The 23,177-nt window shown below is 37.6% G+C and overlaps 1 long non-coding RNA gene and 1 other non-coding gene across 2 annotated transcripts in view; one reads left to right on the top strand and one right to left on the bottom strand.

The window, feature by feature from the left end:
- LOC112470385 overlaps window positions 1–23,177 on the bottom strand; it is a 79,192-nt gene that overhangs the window by 11,762 nt on the left and 44,253 nt on the right. The gene's annotated exons all lie outside the window — the stretch shown is intronic.
- Window positions 9,086–9,204, top strand: LOC112470946. The gene has a single exon (XR_003043093.1). It is a non-coding gene; the product is annotated as a 5S ribosomal RNA (ribosomal RNA).

Below are 23,177 nucleotides of genomic sequence, written 5' to 3'. Positions count from 1 at the left end.
TGCTAAAAAATCTCTCTCATTACCTTAAAATCAACCCTCTATGGAAACTGAATACTTTGAGCTCCTCCATAAGAAAACCAGGACTAGCAGTTTCCATAGATATAGATTAGTTCCTCAACACTCACTCACTTCTCTACTTCGTGTGGCTGACAGCAGCATATCGTCCACTGCGTATTAAATTTTCCCACATGGTACAGGTTGTGCAATAGAGAAGGAAGGACAAGGAAGTGGAGCCGGCATCCATCACACATGGTTACACAACATCCCTGACCTGAGCAACTTTTGTCCTCATTCTGATCCAAACATATAGGATGGCTGATGGCCTCTAACATGCAAGCAGCCCCTCTGACTCAGTGCAGACCGATGGAACTGCGTGTGCGTGCGTATCTGAATGTGTTCATTGCTGTGCATATGCGTGTGAGTCTGTGTGTGCATCTCCTGAGAGAGGGCTTAAAGATATTCCAACCCTGATTGCTTATTTCTCTTATCTGACCCTTTTAGTACATGTTGGAGCTTGAGAGAGTGCTTAATCAGAATACAAATAAGATCATTCCCCTGAGTGTCAGGCATGATGAGTAATGTTTGGGGACCAATTCAGTTTGTTTGTATCTTTATTGGAAATGAAGCTCTTCCGTTCCCACATTCCCCGGGGATGAGGTTCTTGAGCCCCTGTGGGACTTGCTGGCGCTCTTTTCCTGGTTGCTAGGCAATGTCAATCCTGCTTCATGCCTGATGAGCTCATGCCTGTGCTGGGGCAGTGTTTGGGGGTGATCTAGGATTAGCTTTATAACAACCAGAAAGGGAGAAAAAGGTGAATGTGCAAACAACACACATCAGCAGTAACAACATGATGAAGGATGACTCTAATGAGATACATAGAGTCCTAAGGAGCAGTAAAAACAATAGGTGCCATTTTAAGCATCTACTCTATGCCAGATATTAGGCTAGGCACTTTGGCATACATGATGAGTTCATCGAAATTGGGATGACACAAACCAAAAAGAAGTGGCCACATGAGAACAGATGCCTGTCGTTCACTGTGTCTTTGCCTCACACAGTGCCTGTACATGGAATGAACTGAGAAATTATCAGAGCTGTACTAGTACCTAGTCCAACTTTCTCATCCACTATGGGAAACAATCACGTGGAGACAGTCCCCTAGATAAACACTATGCCTATTCCTCATTCGCATCTGACTCACATTTTTAAAGGCCCATACAGAAAAGTTGTAAACAAAGGAGGTGGGAATGTTCCAACCCAACCCTCCCCACTGCAAAGGAGCCAGACAACCACCGGGTATCAAGGGGAGGAGGTAGGATCACACCTGACTGAACAAATCTGCCAAGGCCCCTCATTCCCACTACCACCACTACCACTCCCCTAGCCCAGGCTCTGATACTTTCAGGCTGAGTGGCTTCAGCAGAATCCTAGCCATCTCCCTGCTTCCTTTTTCCCGCTGTTCCTCTTTCAGACCTGGCAAAATAGCAGCAATAGTCCTTCTTCCTGACATGTAGCTCCTGCTCAAGAGCCTGCCCTGGTCTGTCCCAGAAACTAACAAGGAGCCCTCTTCCTCCCTCAGACCCACCCCACAGCCCATGTTTATTTAGCCTCTTCTCTCACAGAGCCCCAGCCCTGCCTGCTGCCCCTGCCATCAGGCTCTTATCAAGTCTTTTTGCACCCTCCATACTAGACTCCACTTTTTTTCAGTTTTATTGAGATATAATTGGCATACAGCCCTGTATAAGTTTAAGTTGTACAGCATAATGATTTGACTTACATATATCATGCAATAATTACCACAACATCCATCATCTCATATAGGTACAAATATATATATATTTTTTTTTCTTAGAACTCAGGATCTACTCTCTTAATAAATTTCATATATATCACACAGCAGTCTTAGCTGTAGTCAGCATGTTGTGCATTACATCCTGAGTACTTATTTATCTTGTAACTGGAAGTTTGTGCATTTTGACCACCTTCATCCCATTTTCTCTCCCCCTAGCTCCCAACTCTGGTAACCAAAAATCTGATCTCTTTTTCTATGAATTTGATTGCTGTTCTTGTTGTAGTTATTGTTTTTGGATTCCACATATGAGATCGTACAGTATTTGTCTTTCTCTGTTTGACTTATTTCACTTAGCATAATGCCCTCAAGGTTTATCCATACTGCCACAAGTGGCAGGATTCCCTCATTTTTCATGGCTTAAAATTTCGTGTGTGTGTGTGTGTGTGTGTGTGTGTGTGTGTGTGTGTGTGAGATACCATAACTTCTTTATCCATTCTACCATCAATGAACACTTAGGTTGTTTCCATGTATTGGCTATTATAAATAATATTGCTTTGAACATGGGGATGCAGACACCTATTTAACCTAGAGTTTTAGTTTCCTGTGGATATATTCTGAGAATTGAAATTGCTGGATCATATGGTAGTTCTATTTTTAATTTTTTGAGGAACCTCCATACTGTTTTTCATAGTGGCTACATTAATTTATAATCTCACCAACAGTGTATAACAGTTCACTATTCTCCACATCAACATTTGTTATCTCTTGTCTTTTTGATGATGGTCATTCTAAGGAGTGAGGTGATATCTCATTGTGGTTTTGATTTGCATTTCTTAATGATTAGTGATGTTGAGCATCTTTTCGTTTATCTGTAGACCAATTATTTATCTTCTTTGGAAAGATTTCTCATGTCCTTTGCCCATTTTCACATCGGGTTATTTGTTTTTTTGCTATTGAGTTATATGAGTTCCCTGTACATTTTGGATATTAATCCTTTATCAGATATACGGTTTGCAAATATTTTTTACCACAATGAGACCCAAACTTGAGCCTTTGACACCTGTTCTCCAGTCTTCTCTCTGCCAATCGACAGTCATTACTTCTATAAAAGCATCCTCCATTCTCTCCCAGGCTGATCATTTTTTTCATCTGGATTACCTGGGAACTTCTTAATTGTAGTAAAATAAACATAATAAAATTTATAATTTTAACCATTTTAAAGTGTACAATTCAATGGCATTAAATATATTCACATTATTATGCAATTACCACCACCATCCATCTTTAGAACTCTTTCATCTTCCTAAAATTAAAACTCTCTACCCATTAAACAATAACTTACCATTCTCCCTGACCTCAGTCTCTGGCAAACATCATTTTTGTCTCTATAACTTTGACTGCTCTTAGTACCTCCTACAAGTAGAATCATACAATAATTTTTCCTTTTGTGTCTGACTTACTTCATTTAGCATACTATCTCTAAGTTTCATTCATGTTCTATCATGTTTCAGAATTTCATTCCTCTTTAAAGCTGAATAATGTTACATTGTATTTTGTTTATCCATTTATCTGTTAATGGACATTTGTGTTGTTTCCACCTTTTGGTTATTGTAAATGATGCTGCTATAAACATTGGTGTACAAATATCTGTTTGAACTCCTCCTTTCAATTTTTTTGAGAATATATTTGGGAGTGAAATTACTGAATAATATGGTAATGCAGTGTTTAATTTTTTGAGGAACTGCCATACTGTTCTCCACAGTGGCTTGGTTTCCACTGTGGAAATGTTTTCCACATTTTACATTCTCTCCAGCAGTGCCCAAGTATTCTAATTGTTCCACTATCTTACTACACTTATTATATTCTGTTTTTGTTTTGTTTTTATACTAGCTATTCTAATGGATGTGAAATATATTGTTGTGAATTTCATTTGCATTTTTCTAATGGCTAGTGATGCTAAGCATCTTTTCATGTGCTTGTTGCCTATCCATATATCTTCTTTGGAGAAATGCCTATTCAAGTCCTTTGACCAATTTTAATTGGGTTGTTTTGCTATTGTTGAGTTGTAGGGATTCTTTATATATTCTAGGTATTAATTCTTTACCAGATAAATGATTTGCAAATACTGTCTCCCATTCTGTAATTTGTCTTTTCAATCTGTTGATAGTGTCCTTTGATGCACAAAAGTTTTAATTTTTTATGAGTCTGATTTTTTTTTCTTTTATTGCCTTTGCTTCTTTGGTTTAAAAACCAAAAAAAAAAAAAAAAGTCATTACCAAATCCGGTCCTCAAAATTTTCTCCTATATTTTCTTCTAAGAGTTTACAGTTTTAACTCTTACATTTAGATTTTTTAAACCATTTTGAGTTAATTCGTGAGGATGTGAAATTTTATGGTATTTTATTTTATTTTATTTTATTATTTTATTTGTATGCGAATATCCAGTTTTTCCAGGACCATTTGTTGAAAAGACTGCCCTTTCCTCTTTGAACGATCTTAGAACTCCTGTTTAAAATCATTTGACCATATATGCAAGGGTTTATTAGAGGGCTCTCTATTTCGTTCTATGAGTCTATCTTTATGCCCCTACTGTTTTGATTGTTTTGATACTATAGCTTTGTAGTAAGTTTTGAAATCAGGAGGGTGAGACCTTCTGACTTTGTTCTTTTCCAATAAATTTTTGGCTATTTGTCATTTTTTGAGATTCTATATAAATCTTGAGATGTATTTTTCTATTTCTGCAAAAACATCATTGGTATTTTGATAGGAATTGTATTGAATCTGGAGATTACTTTGGATAGTAACTGGAAAATTTTTAAGTTTACTTTCCTAAGTTTACTTATTTATTGTTTTTATGTATAAATGTCTTCTTTGGCTGGCAAAGTGATAAATTTCTGATCATAGGAACTATGCTTTCTGTCCTTTCTACTCTCATTGTGTCCACAACAATACTGAAAACACTAAACCATAGGCAAGAAGATGACTATTTCTCTAACTGAATTTTTTTTTTAATGGAAAAAAACTAGGAACGATCGACTACTACCCCCAAATTTCTTCTAGCATGGATTTTTCTATTGAATGTCATGGAGCTGACAAAGAAAACAAGAGGTGCCACCAATCCCTGTTATATCTGAAAGGCACATGTTCCCTTCCTGGATCGCCACTTAAAGCTGATAACATGACTGCTGGCCACACCAGAAAAGCCAACACCTCTTCCTTCCCTGATAATTCCAGTCAGTGTTACCATTTGGGTATGACTGTTCATAAGAAACCCAAATGAAACGTAATTTCTAGACTGGGGAGCTTATGTTAATGCTACAACAGGCATGTTGCAGGAGTAATTATAACTTGTTATTATGCACCATTTATTCAGCGCCTGCAGTATGTCAAGTGCCAAGCAATAACTGTGCTTTAAATGTATTATCTCAATGCTGGGGGAGGGGTAATTAGGGCCAAGGGTCATTGTAGAAAGAAAACAGGTTTAGTATACAATTTTCTAGTGAGTGGGAGACCTTAGGGAAAAAAGCCCAGGTGCAGAGAACCCAGTGCATTTTAACATACAGTGAGTAACATGCTAGTTATATACAAAATCTATGCACTTACACATTAGATAGATGCGATCAGCTTGCATTTGCTTTAAGTTGAGTTCTCTCTGTAATACGACCATAGTACTAGTCTCTAAAGAACCAACAATGAAATCCTTCTAAACAGAACTCTGCAGAACTGGAAAGTACATAGACATGCAGAGGAAAAGAACTTGGTCCCAGCAAACTCACCGACCAGAACTGCCAGGTTTGGTCCCAAGAGTCAGGGCAAGAAAACCTTCCCATACCATGGTTCGCACCCTGAGCTAAGCCCTCCAGGAACGGTGGAAATTTCTGGCCACCAGTGGGGAGTGTTGACAAGTTAATTACAGAGCCTGTGTAGTCTGTGGTGAGTGTGGGGTTCTCCACAAGAATTTCATGGTGCCAGATGTTGCTCTTGCACTGAGTTACATGTCAGATGTGTCAGACACTAGGACTATGCTGATTTGCTGCCACAGCAACCGACAACTGAGATTTAACAGTAGTTTCCTTTAAAATTAGTTGGCATCCTATAGACCAAACAATTGGTTGGTTGGGTACATTTATACTTTTCCATGAGGTTTGGGTTCTGGTGTGACCTAGGTGTTGAGATCCTAATGGAGCAAGGATGAATAGCCTGGGCAGTGAGCTGTGGTAACCTATGAAACCTGAGCTTCTTGAGAACACTTTTTGCATTTTCTCTCATATCTCCATTTAGTGAGTCACCTGTTCCTTTCTCAGAGCTCCTTGTTTCTCACCAGCATTTCCTGATTAACACAATCTGCCAGATTTCCATTATGTTGTCCTCCCTTTAGCCCTAAGAACATTATGTATTCTATTAATTTGACCTGATCCCTGTATAAATCAGATCACCTGGCTTACAGACAAGCTCTCATATGATCATAGATCATACCCCTAAGTCCAACTAGCCAGGGGGCCAAATATCTGCAAAGAGCTCCAGAGAGGATAGAGAATAAGTTCACTCAATTCAATTTCACCATTGCAAAGTAACTTGTAGTAAATGCTCTGGTAATATGGGTTCCTGGTGTCATTTTTAATAACTGGAGCAAATATTTACATACTTCAGGTCTTATTTGAACTGCTTATTTGTCTCTGTGTTATATATCATAATCTTTCAATAACTCCTTCTGTCAAGAGTATGAAGTACAAACTCCTTACTTCAGCAGTCAAGGCCCTCCAAAGTACTCTCTGATCTGTATTCTCCAGTCCAGACAGGCTAGATTCCTTCCAGCATACCTACATGTTTCTGCCTCTATATCTTTGCTTATCACATTTCCCCCATTGTAATATCCCACCCGTGCCTCAACACCACCAAGTTTCTGTCAAGTGCCAAGTCCTGGGTCATGTCTCATGTGATCTAAGAAGATATCACTGATCACCCTGTATCCTAGAGATCTATCTCTATCTTCTCGATCTTCTCTAGAATTTTTTTTTATCTTTACCATAGTTATGGGTTGAATTGTGTGCCCCACCCCCCACTGCCAAATTTATATGCTAAAGTCCCAACCCCCAGTACCTCAGAATTTAAAACGTATTTGGAAATCGGGTCATTATATAGATGAAACTAGTGAAGATGAGGTCGTACTGGAGTAGAGTGAGCCCCTAATTTAATATAATTGTCTTTATAGAAATGGGACAGAAAAGAGAAAGAAAGAGAAAGGGAGAAAGAGAAACAGTATGACAACATTAAGGTAGAGATCAGGGTGATGTGTGTACAAGCCAGGGAACACCAAACATTGCTAGAAAACCACCAGAAGCTGGAAGAGAATGTATTCTTTCTCATAGCCCTCAGAAGGAACCAACCCTGCCAACATCTCGATCTTGGACTTCTGGCCTGTTGTTTAAGCCACTCAGTTTGTGATACTTTGTTACAGCAGCCCTAGAAAACTAATACAACCACGTGTTTCTACTTTATTAAATTTAGATTCAACAACCATTGCGGTCTTAATATATACTTAACACTGACCTAGGTGCTTTACATGTTTACATAAGGTAATGATAGTATTCCTATTTCAAAAATAAAGAAAATGTGTTTCCAGTAGTTAGCTAAAATCACAGGACTAGCAAAATATTTAAAACCAAGCATTCCCACACTAGGATTACTACCTCAATGCTGCCTCTCTTATATGTTATTCTGTAGGACTAGCTTTTTATGTGTGTGTTTTTCTCTCCAATTAGACTCACTTTTCTTGGAGTCAGAGATATTATCTGAAAATTTATGAACCTATAAAATGGCTAGAATCATATTTTTCCTATAGTAAGTATTTGATAACTGTTTCTATGATTAATATGCATTACATATTTTCTTCATAGAGCATCACATAGTGACTAAATAGTTGCACTGAATCCCTGGAGTCCACCTCCTCCATAATTGTCCCTCTCTGTTCCCTTACCAGTTTGATGTCCTATGGCATACACTGCCTATGCTTATATGTCTTTTTCTCATACTTATTCCCTGAACTTTGAAGAGTTTAGAAATCCAAGAACACTGCTTATAAAGGTTGCAAAGACCAGCAGCACCTTTGGACTCTAGGTTTTCTGCTCTTGGGAATGCCTTAAGTAGCTTGGAGCCACTGAGACATTTCAGCTGCTTCCTCAGGCTGCTGCTTTCCCAAGGTACATCTGCCTTTTTTAAAGAACCATCTTTCAGAATCAGCTGTCCTTGTCAGCAGTCTAGGAGTTGGGTAGTTTCTGGAGATAGTAACAATCATAATGCTCTACACATGCAGTGTGGCCTTGTATCTTTCCTCAGAAATGGGGTACTAAAGTCAGAGAGGGACTTGCAACCAGCTATGGTCCCTTCACCTCAGTTCTGAGGCTAAGAAAATAACTAGGAACTTTTTTTTTCCCTAGAAAGAGATCTTTGTAAAGTAAAGTAAGACTCAGAAAAACAAAATTCCCATGCCATTAACTACCCTTGAGTAAAGTCTAATAGTGGTCGAAGGGTCAGGACAGGTATCATTCTTTTTCTACACCCCCGCCCTCCCCCACAGAGCCAAAAAGCACAAAAGTTCCTTCGGGTCAACACCCTCATTCAGGCTCATGTTTTCAGCCTAATGAGGCAGAAGGCACTTGATTTTTAGAACTAGAAGGTACACAATTTTCCTTGCTTTCTCACAGTTCTGACTAAGTGACTTCAGGTAAGCACCATAAGTCAGTGGGTACACAGGTCTCTGGAGCTAGCCAGCCTGATTCTACCACTTACCAGCTGTGTGACCTTGGCCAAATTACTCAGTTCTTTATGCCACTTCTCATCTTGTGATATAAATCAATTCTACATGAATAAATCAAAGTTTCTATTTCTGTATCCATATAATTGCTTTTTAATGCATCATACAGAACTGAATAATTTAATTGTCACCAAATGAAGAAGTAATGTTTTGTAATAGGCTTTCTGCTGTACAAGAAATTAATTTTGAACTAGAGGAAGAGGCTCTTGGGGGAAATTCAAAGGAATAGGCAATCTTCCTTCAGAATAGTTAAAATAGAGATCTAAAAAGAATGGAAAACACTAAACAGAGCATCCAAGAGCTGTGTGATAATGGCAAATGGTCGAATATATGTGTGATTAGAGTTCCAGAAGGAAAAAAGAGAGAACAGGGTAGAAAAAATATATGAAGAACCAATGGCTAAGAATTTTCTCAAATTAATGAATGATAACAAATCCAAGAAGTTCAAAGAATTACAAAAAGGATTAAAACACACATACAGTCTACGGCCATGCCACCCTGAACAAGCCCGATCCCATCTGATCTCGGAAGCTAAGCAGGGTCAGGCCTGATTAGTACTTGGATGGGAGACCACCTAGGAAGACCAGGAGCTGTAGGTGTAAAAAAATAAATAAATAAGGGCTTGTAAGTTGACAAGGTCCTTGCAATCTGTGAGGTCAACCAAGGGTTGCCTCACCTAAAACACACACACACACACACACACACACACACACACACACAGAGGCACACATTCACAAAGGCCATATCATAGTTAACTTGTTTTAAACCAAAGATAAAGAGAGAATCTTGAAAATAGGCAGAGAAAAAAAGAAACATTAAATATAAAGCAATGAGGAGTTATCATAGACCTCTAGTCAGAAACGATGCAGCATACAAGACAATAGTGTGACATCTTTAAAGTGCTAAAGAAAAACTGTCAATCCAGAATTCAGGGAAGATACCTTCCAAAAATGAATTTTAAAAATATCTTGTCAGACAAAAAAAGCAGAGAATTAATTGCCAAGAGTCTTACACTAAAAGAAATGTGATAGGAAGTTCTTCAGATAGAAGAAATATAGTACCAAATGGAAATTTAGCTCTATACAAAAAAGAAGTGTTGAAAATGGTAAAAATAAAGATAAATATAAGAATTTTTCTTTATCTTTAATCTTTTTAAGAGTAGATGCAAAGAAGTTAAGCTCTCTGAGTTTGAAACCTGTCTTTAACATTATTAACTATATTTGTGGGAAATTTATATAAATTTTTTGTGCTTTGGTTCTCTTATCCATAAAATCAGGATAATAATACTACATTACTTGGTTGTTGAAAATTAACTAAAACAATACATGGAATATACTAAGGATATATTAGCTTTCTAATACCCTTATTCCACTCCCAAATCCCTAATCACACAAAGATTATATTCTGGGCCAAGAGCAAACAGAATGAATTAACCCTGACTCCTTACAATTTTCCAGGCCATTTATTATTAATTTCAAATAACCCCTCCTCCTTCATCCACTATAAAAAAATTGTTCCTCCATACTTTTTCTCATCTGATGATAAGAACTCTTCTATAGTTAAATTTCTTGCCATATCAAGAGTCTCTTTCTATGGGGAATGGGTGATTCTAGAATCTCTGAATTGTTATTATCCAATTCATTCATTGAATCACCTATGTCAAGCCATGGGCAAAAAACAGCAAATGTAGCAAGAAATAAGATACATAAGGTCCTTGCCCTCACGGAACTTAAGTTCTAGTAGAGAAAGCAAGAATTAAACATGCAATTGCACCAATTACTATATAATTAAATGGGAGTAGGGAGCATTATTCACTGAAATTTTAACTAGGAAAAGAACTTGTTCTTTTTTCTAGGCATGTCTTCTTATTTGGGTAAAAGCAAAGATTATTTTGCCTGGAAGTCAGCTGGCACCACAGCTTCAGGGAATGAAAAGAACCACCCACACAATAAAAGAGAATGTAGTTTCTGTGGGCAATTAAGGAGGAAATATTTCAGAAGCAGTGATGGGAGGAAAGAGGAAGGAGAAAGGAGGCTGGGAAGAGGCAAAAAGGCATATGCTTCACAATTCCACTTACCTTCAAATCCTCCAGATTCTGAGTGAATGTTATTGACATTTACAGTATAAGTGGATTTCTTGTGGAAAACTGTGAAAAAAGCCAAGCTACATACATAGATGATATGAGACAAAACAGAGAGCACATGCCAAAGAATTAAGAGAAAAGCAGACATCTGGAAGCAATTTTTATTTAAAAGGTAATATGAGCTGTTTTAAAAAAAAGTAAAGGGAAGTCAGAACATATGACAGAGGTTTTAACCTGGTCTGTGGAGTCAGGGAAGGCCTCTCTGGGGAAGTGAATATAAGGCTGAGAACTAAAGGATGAGTATGGGTTAGTTAGAATAAAGGATAGGGAAAAGTGTTCCAGAGAGAGGGATCAGCTCATGAAAAGGCTCTGAGGCACATCTTGTGGAACCGTGCATAAAAAGGCTAAGCTCCAAACAGGCAGCCAGAATTGCATACATAAGTACCAGCTACCCAAATAGATGATTCTTTCAGTGAAGATTACAGTGCAGTAGTGCCCCATTACCCATGGTTTCTCTTCCCACAGTTTCAGTTACCAGGGTCAACCACAGATCAAAAATATTAAATGGAAAATTTCAAAAATAAACAATTCCTAAGTTTTAAATTTTGTGCTATTCTGAGTAGCATGATGAAATCTCTCACCGTTCCACTCTGTCCTGCCCAGGTTGTGAATCATCCCTTTGTCCAGCACATACATGATGTATATGCTACCTACCCATTAGTCACTTAGTAGTTGTCTTGGGTATCACATCAACTGTCATGGTATTACAGTGCTTGGGTTCAAGTAATCTTTCTTTTATTTAACAATATCCTCAAAGTGCAAGAGTAATGATGCTGGCAATTCAGATATGCTGAAAAGAAGCCATAAAATGCTTCCTTTAAGTGAAAAGGTGTAAACAATAGATAATATGAGAGAGAAAGCACATTTATATAACTTTTATTATAGTCTATAACTTTTAATCTCCATAGTCTTTATAGGGTTCCGTACTATCTGTGATTTCAGGCATCCACTGGCAGTCTTGGAATGCATCCCCTTCAGATAAAGGGAGACTATTGTGATTTCAGAACAAAGACAAGAATTACTCAGAGACAGTGGGTAAAATTATTTTCTCTAAATTAAAGAAAATTCTTTGAGACAACAGAGGAAAATTAATAAAACTTAAGGACTACATTGGAATATGAACGTTTTGTGTGAGTGTTTGCCTTCACCTATGATACTTTCCCAACAACTAATATTCCTTTGGTGAGTGCTAAATCTCAGAAAATTAAAAACATAAGCATAGAAATAAAGAGCTGAAAGAACCTTCCTCCAGAGGAAACTGGGTCCCAGAGAGGAGAACAAATCTGCCCGAGGTCACACATCTGACTAGTAGAAGAGTTGAAATTGCAACAAGTCTCCTTGACCACCATCCAGTGCTGCGGTTCAAGAGACCACGCTGCCTCCTTTGGGAATTATGAGTTCTTACTGCCTTGGACTTATTTCAGAAATTAAAACCTACTGGCAATTTTCCTTTACTCAGAATTCTAGAATATGCAAATTTTCTATTTTCGGTCTATGAAACAAACACAAGCTTTTCAGTATTCAACATATTCAAAATGTGGTCTCTACTGTCATAAATAATTTTTAAAAGAAGGATTAAGAATCAAGAAAGGAAAAGGGAAGTAAAATAACTTCCAGTTAGATATGGCAACTTAAACACCATCATTAATCTTTATTCTCTTCTAAAATGCTATTAAAATGAAGATAACAATTATGAACTCAAGAGGAGACAAAGAAAATGGGAGAAAAGACTGAAAATGACCAGACACATCAACAAAACTTTGGAAGATAGAAAGTGGATGGCTCAGTAGGAACTGATGTACTTCAGAGGTGAAAATAAAGTGAATGACTATAGTAGGAAAGACAACAAGAAGCAAGCCAATTTGGATTGCATAACCTTTAAAAAGCTCATAAATTTGTGGCATCATGTAATTTGAAAGTTTAGGGAAAAAGTAAGAGGATCTGTTGAAACTCTATAATAGGAAGAGTTAGGTCCCTCCCACAGCCTCTTCCCAACCCTATAGATTCACATGACTATCTCTTCCCAACATCAGCAAGAAGGATTGAAACAGGAAAGTTCTGGACTTGAGCACATTACACATGACAGAGAGCAGGGGTGGGTGATCTCATTGGAAACAGAGGGGTGAAATGAAAGTCTACAGACTGAACAGCGCGAGTCCCCACTCTCATGCCCACTGAAAAACTCAGGACCCTGAAAGCCAGGCTTGTGCCTTTCTAGTCAGGAGACTGGGGGAGTCCTCTCTGGACAAAAGATGGACAATATTGACAATTTTGTGTCCTTCCAACTCCCATCAAAGTTTTACCATGAATTTCCCTAATCATCAAGCTGAGTCCCCACACTAGAAATTCCAATGAGCTTTTTAGTGCCTCACTCCTAAATAAAAGTGCACCATTGAGGTCATTAAATATTTTATAAAAGACTCTAACATGAGGACCGATACTAACATAAACAGTAAAATTCTGTGCGCAGGCACACACACACACAAACATACACTAAGCTCACTAAGTATGAAAAAAAGATTCACATACACACACACACAGAAACAATGGAAGGAGCAAGCAAAACATTTTTACTAAAACAAACTGTTAACATCCTCAGATAGGAGAGAATATGACACATCCAAGAACAGGATGCTATTAGAAGAAAGGCACATTCAGAGAACTAGATCGAGCTCTTGGGAATTACAAGTGTTAGTGAAAACTAAAAATACCAAAAAAAAAAAAAAAGAGTAGGAAAGATAGGAAGTTAAAGTTAAAGGAATTTCCCAGAACTAAAGGTTAAACAATGGAACTAGTAAAGGAAAGGCAAGAAATTAGAGGACAAATTCAGACAGTCTTATTCCAAGTTCCAGTAAGAGCAGACATATATAATTAAAGAGGGGAAGTAATTAAAGAAATCACACAAGAAATTTGCCCAACACTGATGTGACTTCCTAGACTATAGAAGCTCACTAAATATGGAAAAAAGATTCACATAAAGATATTTCACTGTGAAATTTCTGAACTGCAGCATAACAAGATGATCCTAAAAGCTTCCAAAGAGATAGAGAAAATTAACATATAAATAATCCAGAATCGACAATGCATTGGTCTTTCCAAGAGCAACAAAGGAAGCTAAAACACAGTGAAACAATGTCTTCAAAATTATGTACTGAAATCTTTCAAACATAGAATTCTAAAGCCAGCCAAACTCAGTCAAGTGTGAGAATAGTATAAAGACATTTTCAAAAATTTACCTCCATGTACCCTTTCCTGAGAAGCTACTATTCCACTAAAAAAGAGTCGAGGAAAGAGAAAATAAAGCAAGAAAGAAGCAATAGGCGATCTAAATCAGAAGAGAGAAAGATTGTGGGGAGTCATGGTAGAAGGAAGACCCAGGGCAGCTGGGCAATGAGCCCGAAAAACATCCAGTGCAGATCAGAGCAAGAGGAGGAGAGGCCCAAAGTGGGGGGTGGGGAACAATAATCTGCTTGATGCTCCTTACCCTACTGAGAGGAGTTTTATAGTTCTGTAAGTGTTTGAGGCAAAAATTTGATAAATTCATAGAAAATTTAATAAAGAAAAATTACTCCAGAAAAAAAATATTATAAAGTAAAGGAATGTAATTATATTTTGTGACTCAGCTATTAATAATTGTATGTAACCATAATCTTGTAAAAATTTAAGATTGGTTTAACTAAAATTGTGACATTATTATTGAATATGGAGAGAAAACATATGTGTATATATTGAGGGGCAGATAATGAGAGAACTAAAATTCTCTTCTCCTACGGTAGGAGGCCAATACATGATGTCTTAAATAGAAAAATAAATAAATAATACACACACTACTTGGAAACATAAATGTACATACCCAACAAAAAAGCCAACGACGACACCCTGAAAACGACACCCTGTCAGGATAAGATTTAGGAATGAAGAAAGGTAGGACCTAAAACTGCTTTTTGTTATCAGCCCTGTAACACTATTTGACTCTTTAAGTATTATTGATGGATTACTTTGATTTTTTAAAAAATTTTTGATAGGGCAAAAACAAAAGGGAAAATATATGGCATAATGAAAGTAGATCTTTATGCAATGAAGTCTTGGGGATAAAGAAGCAGAGGTATCTTAGAATCCATTAGTAGGTGGAGCTTGGGGTAAAAATGGAGGATAGATGGGCTTGATTGATGGGAATTGCACAGGCTTTGGCACCAAGCAAATAGTGAGTGGAATGTATTGACAATAAAGATTAAGAAAGGGAGGAAGTATAAGAAATGCCTGACCAGAAATGATGTGTTGTTCAACACAGGTGACTCTAAGCTTTTTCTATCTGAAGTGTCAAGTCTCTCTGCTTCACTGGGAACTGGCCAGGGGAAAGCATGCATTGAGCAATTAGAAAGGCAGGACATAGGGTGGAGGAACAAACACAGACAGGCTTCTGAAAATGTCCATCATCTTCCACACAGCCAGATGAATTTACAACATCCCATTACATTCTCAGTGAAGGGAGATCTCAAGCTTTACAACACAGTGACTACTGTGCGTAACTTAGGTCACTGTCTTTTAACAGACTGTCCTTATTTTAGCGAATGTAAATTTTTTTTGTAAAGGGATTTTATTCTTCAGGGTTATTCTCCCTGAAGTCTCCAAATTTTTCTTAAGATTTAAATATCTCCACTGCAAGTTCACTTACGAGGCGGTTTTCCACAAAGAGATCTTGTACACTCATGTTGCTCACACCTTCGTGCTTTGTTCCTACAGCCTAGAATTCCTTCTTTTCCCCTAAATCCACTTTCATCTGCCTAACTAGGCCTTGTTAGTAAGATTTCTCAGGCATCATTTTCTTCAGGAAGTCTTCCTAAATCTCTTCCTGACATTCTCTTCATCCAAGGTGGATAGGATGGTTTTTCTCTGTGTTCCCTGAGAGCACTGTGCACAGCTCCACCTTTACACTTAGCCCACTGAAATAGAATTATCTCTAGGCCACCTGTCTCCTCTACTGTGTCAGCAGTCTCCACCACAGACCTATACAATTCTGAGATTAGGGCCATATTTGATTATCTCTGGATCCCTAGCACCAAATGGACTAGCCCAAGAGAGCAGCCATCACAAGTAGTGCTAAGTTAAGATCTGAAGAATGGGTGTTGTTCTGAATACAGAGCAAAGCAAAAAGGGGCCTCTTGTGAAAGCAAATGGCTTGGCAAGCAGAGGCCCAGCTGGCTCTAAAGTCTCATACACACACCACCTGATGCCCTTGTGAAGGATATACATAAGCTACACAACTTTATGCAATTTCTATTTACTAGCGGTGTGACCTTCATTACATACTCTCAATCTCAGCTTCCTTATCAGTAAATACTCTCAATCTTAACCTTTTCATCAGTAAAGTGTGGAGAACAGTAAACCTCACCTGGTGAGGTGATTTGAAAGATTATCAGAAGTATTTCATGAATATACTTTGCTAAGTGTCTGGCACAGAGCAAGAGCTCGTTAACGGGTACAAGTTATTGTGATTATTGTTTATAACAAGATCTCAGGGGACCATTGGGGGTTTCTAAGCCACATAATGACATGTTTGTGGTTGAGAGAGTTTGCTCCAGCAACAGTGTGGTGGATGAACTGGATGAGAACAAGAATGGAGCCTGGATGAGAGAGAGGGCTTGAGTCAAAGTATAGCAGAGACATGAGATGGAGTGGCACAGATATCCTTTGGCATTCTGTCTCCAGCTCTGTAAACCTCCTCCATGCAGAGCTTCCCCAGAAACCATCAGGAACCTGTATAGAGAGCCCTGATCCCTGTTCCTAGGACTGTTGCCAAAGCAATTAAGCCTGTAACAATGCATTCGAATAAAAGGCTGATCAGAAGAGAGAGAAAACACTGTAACCTTCCCCAGGGGACTCGGAAGGCCCTAAACTGCATCCACAATCCCCCAGAAACTTCTACAATCCAAACATCCCAATAAGAAAGAAGGTTTGAATGAGAACAAGGCCCTATACAATGCATACGTGCTCACAGACACACGTATATGTTTTTGAGATGGGTGCCAGACTAAGATGGCCCAGGCCAGCTGAAGAATGTTTTCCAGGCCCGCAGTACAAGAGCTCCCATGGGAGGGGTGTTGGGGGAGCATGGAGAGTTCTTGTGCCGTATGGCCTCTCTCTAGATATGGCGCTCACAGGCTCATTTCAGATTGGAAACATATGCACCATCAGGCAAGGCAGGAACCAGAAATCAACAACATATAAAAATATTTTCTTCCACAGACATTTTTCCCTCCACTATCTCGCACCTCCTCCCTAGTCTCCCTTCACTTCTTTATTGGCAGTGGGGCTTGCCAGGGAGAGACAGGCTCTTGTGCCCCATAAATAATAATATAAGTGGAGGCTTTACATATGGTTTGCGTCTCTATTTCTGAGTCACTCTGAATGCACCTGAAATTGTAACAGCCAAGAGAGAGATTTCCAAGGGCACATAAAGCCTGCTTTGAGACGTGTGTAAGGAGGACTTCTCTTTCTTCTTATTCAATGTTTTTTTTCCTATTAGTGTCACATGGTGGTGGCACCATCTCAACACCTGTAGGCAGAACTTGGAGAGAAATTCACCTTCATAAGCATGTACCAGAGCAAAAGTATCTTTTGAGCAATGGCTTGCAACCTAGGGCCCACAGATGGTGTCAAGGGCTATAGGAACAAAATGTTGCATTGTGATGGTTTGCATGTGTGCTCATGTGGATTTTCTTACAGAAGAGGACCACAGATTGTTGTCAAATTCTCAACAGAGTCTATTACCAAAAATGTTTAGAGTTACTGACTTAGCTATTAACCAGCCCAGTGACCCCCATTCTCTCTGAAGTTTAAATCCGCCCTTTATTATTTCATTCACACAATAATCCAATTTATGCTTGAACACCTTCACTGATGATAACCTGACAAAGTAGCCTCTTAATTGAGAACAGAGGCATTGAAACTGGTGCTCCAAAGCAGGTATTCAATGGCTGGTGCTGCCACTTTCTAACTGTGTGACTTTGGGCCAGTAGTTTAGCCTAGCTCGTTTTCAGTTTCATCTAAATATGTGGATTATAATACCTCTTAGATATTTTTGAGATTAAATGAAGTAATGTGTGTAAAACTTTTAGCACAGCCAATGAGAATGTAGTAACTGTATAAGACACAGTCACTGCTATACCATCATCATTTTTATCATCATTGTTACTATTATAGAGACAACTCATTACCATTCTGAAAAAATATGGTAATCCTTTCTAATTTTCTTCCTTACAAAATTCTTTATCCTTTTGCTTCTCTGCTTCTCTGCAGCTTCCAGTCATTGGTCTTCCTTGACACTTGGTCATACAGACCAAGACATAGAGTTAAAATACAGTCTGTCCCATCATTCAATAGTAGCATTTCAGGAAAACTTGTATTAAAAAGTAATGCATTATAGTAACAATCTTTCAATAAGAAAGAGAAAATTAAAACTAGAGAGCTTTAGATTCAAGATAACAAAGTAGGGTTTTTTATGTGTTTCATGAAGACATCTTGACAGTAAAAGCTCTTTATAGCTTTAAGTGAATAGTTTTAAATTTTAAACATCACTGAACAAATTCAGTATCTGATTATATTTACCTTTTATCCTCAAAATTTTGCTTGCTCTTCCACAAGCCCTGTCATTAACACAATGTTTCTTACAGATTCTCCTAACTGCTTATCTTCCACTGTTTTGATAAACGAGACCACTCAAGCAAAGTCAGCATGTTACAGGCAACAGCATATGTTCTGCCCTGACCCCCACCTCCCACAATGTCTGGCTCCTGGTAGGAAGTTAATAGATATTTGTTGAATGATTAAATAAAAAATGAAGTAATGAATTAATGAACTTATAAGCAACAGTAACTTGTACACAGTAAATCATGTTTCTTTATTAATCCATAGTGTTATATCCAATTTGAGTTATAAAAATTTGTTTTATAGCCTTTATAATTAAAATGCATTTGATAACAAGTTTTATATTTTGTTGCTCCTGAAATCATTTCTTTTATTGGATAAAAACTCATAGATCTTTAAATCATTTTCTATATTATATGCTTTTATATTCTCTCATCTATCCTCATTCTTCTTTTCTGGACATTGAAGACCGATGATTCCTAGGCTCCAGCCATGTCAGGGGTCCTTAGCTTGGAACCTTTCTCAGTTATCCAGTGTTTGCCCACTGCATTCTTTGGGGAGACTGACTTGGAGGCTTCATTACAACCTCTTGGGATCCATAGGTTTAAAGGAGAAGATAATATTGAAGAGGCATTTTTGACCACTGAGCTCAATTCTCCCTTATATTTAAAGAACCTTTAAGGTTAGGTACGTAGGGCCGTGTAGTAGCAGAAGTGAAATTTGTATATGTGACCAAATCATATTATTCAGAAGGAAGATCTTGATTCTTTAATCATTGTGATTGTCTAAGATAATAAGACTGGAGCAATTGTAACTGCTTTCTCTTTTTTCCTGGTCCAGTAATTGGTGAAGCCTTCAAAACCAATCACTTAAAAACATCCTCTTACTGGTACCTACTATGTCTCAGGTAATATATTGGGCCCAAGCAGCCTTTGCTCTTAATGAGCTAATAAGAAACAAACATAGAGACATTTTGAAAATGATGTAGTGACACAAAGAGACAACTGACAAAAGAAATTTGCACAAACAAAAATCTATTTAAAAGTTCAACTGACTCATTTCAGATCAAAAGACATACAGAGACAAAGTAAAGGGATGGAAAAAGATGTTTCATGAAAATGGAAGCAGAAAATAAAAAGCCGAAGTAGCAATACTTATTGCAGACAAAATAAACCTTAATACAAAGGCTATCACAAGAGACAAAGAAGGACTCCAGTAATCCCACTTCTGGGTATTTAGCCAAAGAAACTCAAAACACTACTTCAAAGAAATGTGTGAATCCATATGTTCATTGCAGCATTATTTACAATAGCCAAGATATGGAAGCGACCTACGTTCCCATCAATAGATGATTGGATAAAGAAGTGGTACATATATGTAATGGAATATTACTCAGCCATAAAAAAAAGAATGAAATCTTGCCATCTGCAGCAACATGGATGGACCTAGAAGATATTATGCTAAATAAAATAAGTCAGACAGAGAAAGGCAAATACCATATGAGTTCACATATATGTGGAATATGAAAAATAAATAAATAAAATAAAGGAACAAACAAAACAGAAACAAACTCGTAGATACAGAGAACATTTTGATGGTTGCCAGATGGGCAGAGGGTTGGGTGGGGGTGAAAAAAAAAAGAAGAGATTAAGAAGTACAAACTTGTAGTTACAAAATAGTCATGGGGTACGTGTAAAGCATAGCATAGGTAATATAATCAAAAATCTTATAATAACTATGTATGGTGTCAGATGGGTACTAGATTTATTGGGGTGATCACTTCATAAGTTATATAAATGTCTAATCAGTATGTTATACACCTGAAATTAATATATTATATGTCAACTGTAATTGAAAAATAAAATATTTAAAAAATAAAGACCCACCAAAATAAAATAAAACATACAAGGAATTCCTAAAACTCAATATCAAAAAACAAACAAACAAACAAACAAAAACCTGGTTAAAAAATGGGCAAAGGTTAATGTTATACAATGGCAACCATTTTTCAATATGTTAGTGTATCAAATCATTTGTACACCTTAAACTTACACAATGTTATATATATATAATCAATTATATCTCAATAAAGTTGAAAAAATGGGCAAAAGAAAAAGTTCAGTCTTGATGGCAAACAAAGGCATTAAAAGTAAAACTTTAGTGAGATGCCTTTTTTTAAATTAAAATCTGTAAAGATTAAAAGAAAAGAGAAGTCACAGAGCTGGTGAGCATGTAGTCAGGCATTCCTCTACACTGCTGGAGGAGGGAAAAATAGATCAATAGAGTCTTTTCAGAGAACAATTTAGTAGTCAATTGCAAAGACTTTAATATAATATGCACACCCTTTGACACAGCACTCCCATTTATAGAAAATATACTCTTAGGAAATTATTGGAGACATATGCAAAAATAGATGTAAAAAATATTCATTACAGCATAACTCATAATAAAAAGTAGAAAACTTAACTATCTAATGTTAGGAAATTTATTAAACTGCAATATATCTATATGATTGGATACTATGCCTAGAATACTTCTATGTCATAAATGAATTTTAACCAATTAAATGTTAGCAGTTTATTAATAAGTACAAAAATGAAACACACAAAAATTTAAAGCAGGTCACTCAACAACATATAACCCTTCTTAGCTAGTTAACTCGTAGCTTCTTTTAGATCCCAATCTCCTAAGTCAGTTCTCTTTATTTTATACCCTCATAGCTCCATGTGTCTCTCCTTCTTTGCACTTGTCAACTACATAAAGAGAATTGTACCTTGTATTTATTTGTATGACTCTTTGATTAATGTCTAACCTTCCAATTACAATGTAGCTCACTGAGAGTACAGCCTATGCCTGGCACATGTAAAAGTGCTCAACATATTTTGGAAGAGTGATATATGATACCACTGTTATATAAAAGTCTGTACATATATACACACATAGAAAAGGGATTAGAATGGTATTTCCACTATCAATATTTTGAAAAAAAAATTTCTAGGATTAGTGAGATTATAAATTATGTTTTCTTTTAAGTCTTCTGAATCAAGTGTATTATAATATTTCAGTCATCTTAAAAATAATCAGTGTTATAAGAAAAGTCAGTTTGCAGAGTCAGTGAGGTGAGTGACATCTGTCTATGAATAATATTCCTTGAGCACTTAGAAATATCCTCTTCACTGGACACACAGAAGCAGAGGCAGTGCAAGGGGGCAAGAATCGCATTGGAAGTATCTAGTAGGGAAGGGACTCTGGAACAGAAACAAGAAAACTTAGAGATGAGAGAGGTAGAGAAGACAAAGATGAAAGGACCCATGGGCAGAATAAGGGGACAACATGTGCAGTCATTACTGGTTGCTGGAAAGTAGGGAATTAGAATAGAAGGATGGGAGGTCAGTGTGTAAGGTTTATTTGTATTGCAATTGATTATACATATTATAATTGCCAGTATCCACCAGGCAAAACACTCAGTGAAAAGGTTTGAAAAGCATTTGTACATCAAGAGCTCTGTACAATTTCTCGTAAATAGGAAGTGAGTGTCAAGCCAGTGCAAAAGAAGGGGCATATATTTCCTGGAACATACTAGAGCTTTTCAAGACTATATAAGAAAGTTCACTTAGGGTAGTAAACATTTAAACAGGAACCCGTTGCTAAAGGAAAACAATGAATAGTGTGATGATATGGGATTCCTTTATAGGCATTGAACTTTGTTGCCTGATATAGTCATTTCTCTATAGTCATTTGCTGGCATTATACTATTTTTTTGAGTCTCTTAATTTAAATTTGTGCCAAGAATAGAAAAATATTACAAAAGCACTGCCTTGTCCTTTAAGGCTGAAAGAAAGAAAATGATGATAGGTATGGGGTGCAGGTGAATTTATAGGAAGTTGAGGACCATCTCTAAACTCTGACAGGTAATTCAGCCTCTTGATGAATCTACTTTTCCATGTAAATCCCCTAAATATAAACGTGAGTTTAATGATAACAGAAAGCAAAGACCACTTAACAGTACGTGTAAGAATCTTCACTATCATGCCTCAACCCAAGTTCATAAGAGGCTTCCCCAGCTGAAACGTAGTTCTTTACCTTCTTTTTATTCTTAGTTTGTATATATTCTATACAAAACAGCTCATTTCTTAAAATATATTGTCTTCGACAAACATTTATCAAGTACTTTCAATTTTCCAGCATTGCCTTTAACGGTTAGTATAAGAAATATAAAAATATGAGAGAGAAAAAAATGGCATAGATACAGGCTTTGTTCATCCCTCTGGCAACCAAATCAAAGTTGTAATAGAAACAAGGAGCAGCAGCAAGGAAAAATTGCCTGGGATCTAGATGAACAAGCCATACAACTAGGGAGAAATCCAAGAAAGCACCCTGCAAACAGGAGGTAGGACGAGCTGAAGACGCAGGGCTGCCCGGTCCCAAGCAGCTGAGTGAGACCGAGGCTGCGGAATCGGCAGAAGCAGACGCCTCTTAAAGGGGCTGTGTCCATGAGCGATTTTCGCAGTGACGGACCTGCTCGCTCTGAGCACCAGAGTCAATTCAGCTGCACGCAGAGGGCACCAGGGACTTACAGGGAGACATTGTCAGAGTAAGGGCCCAGGCAAGACTTGTTCAGTACAGAAGTGCCAGCAGTATCCATTGTTCCCTGAGTCCTCCCCGCTCCCAGTGCGCCAGACACAGTGCTGCCATAGCCATGACGTCATAAAACTGGATACAGAGGTCGCTCCGCCCAGAGGATTCCCTGAAACCCCACCTCCCCCAACTCGTGGCACAAAC

This window comes from Pteropus alecto, unplaced genomic scaffold (genome assembly GCF_000325575.1).
Source record: "Pteropus alecto unplaced genomic scaffold, ASM32557v1 scaffold210, whole genome shotgun sequence".
In the NCBI taxonomy this organism is placed as follows: domain Eukaryota; kingdom Metazoa; phylum Chordata; class Mammalia; order Chiroptera; family Pteropodidae; genus Pteropus; species Pteropus alecto.
Note: the sequence above shows the minus strand (reverse complement) of the source record. Positions and strands in the feature narration are given on the sequence as shown.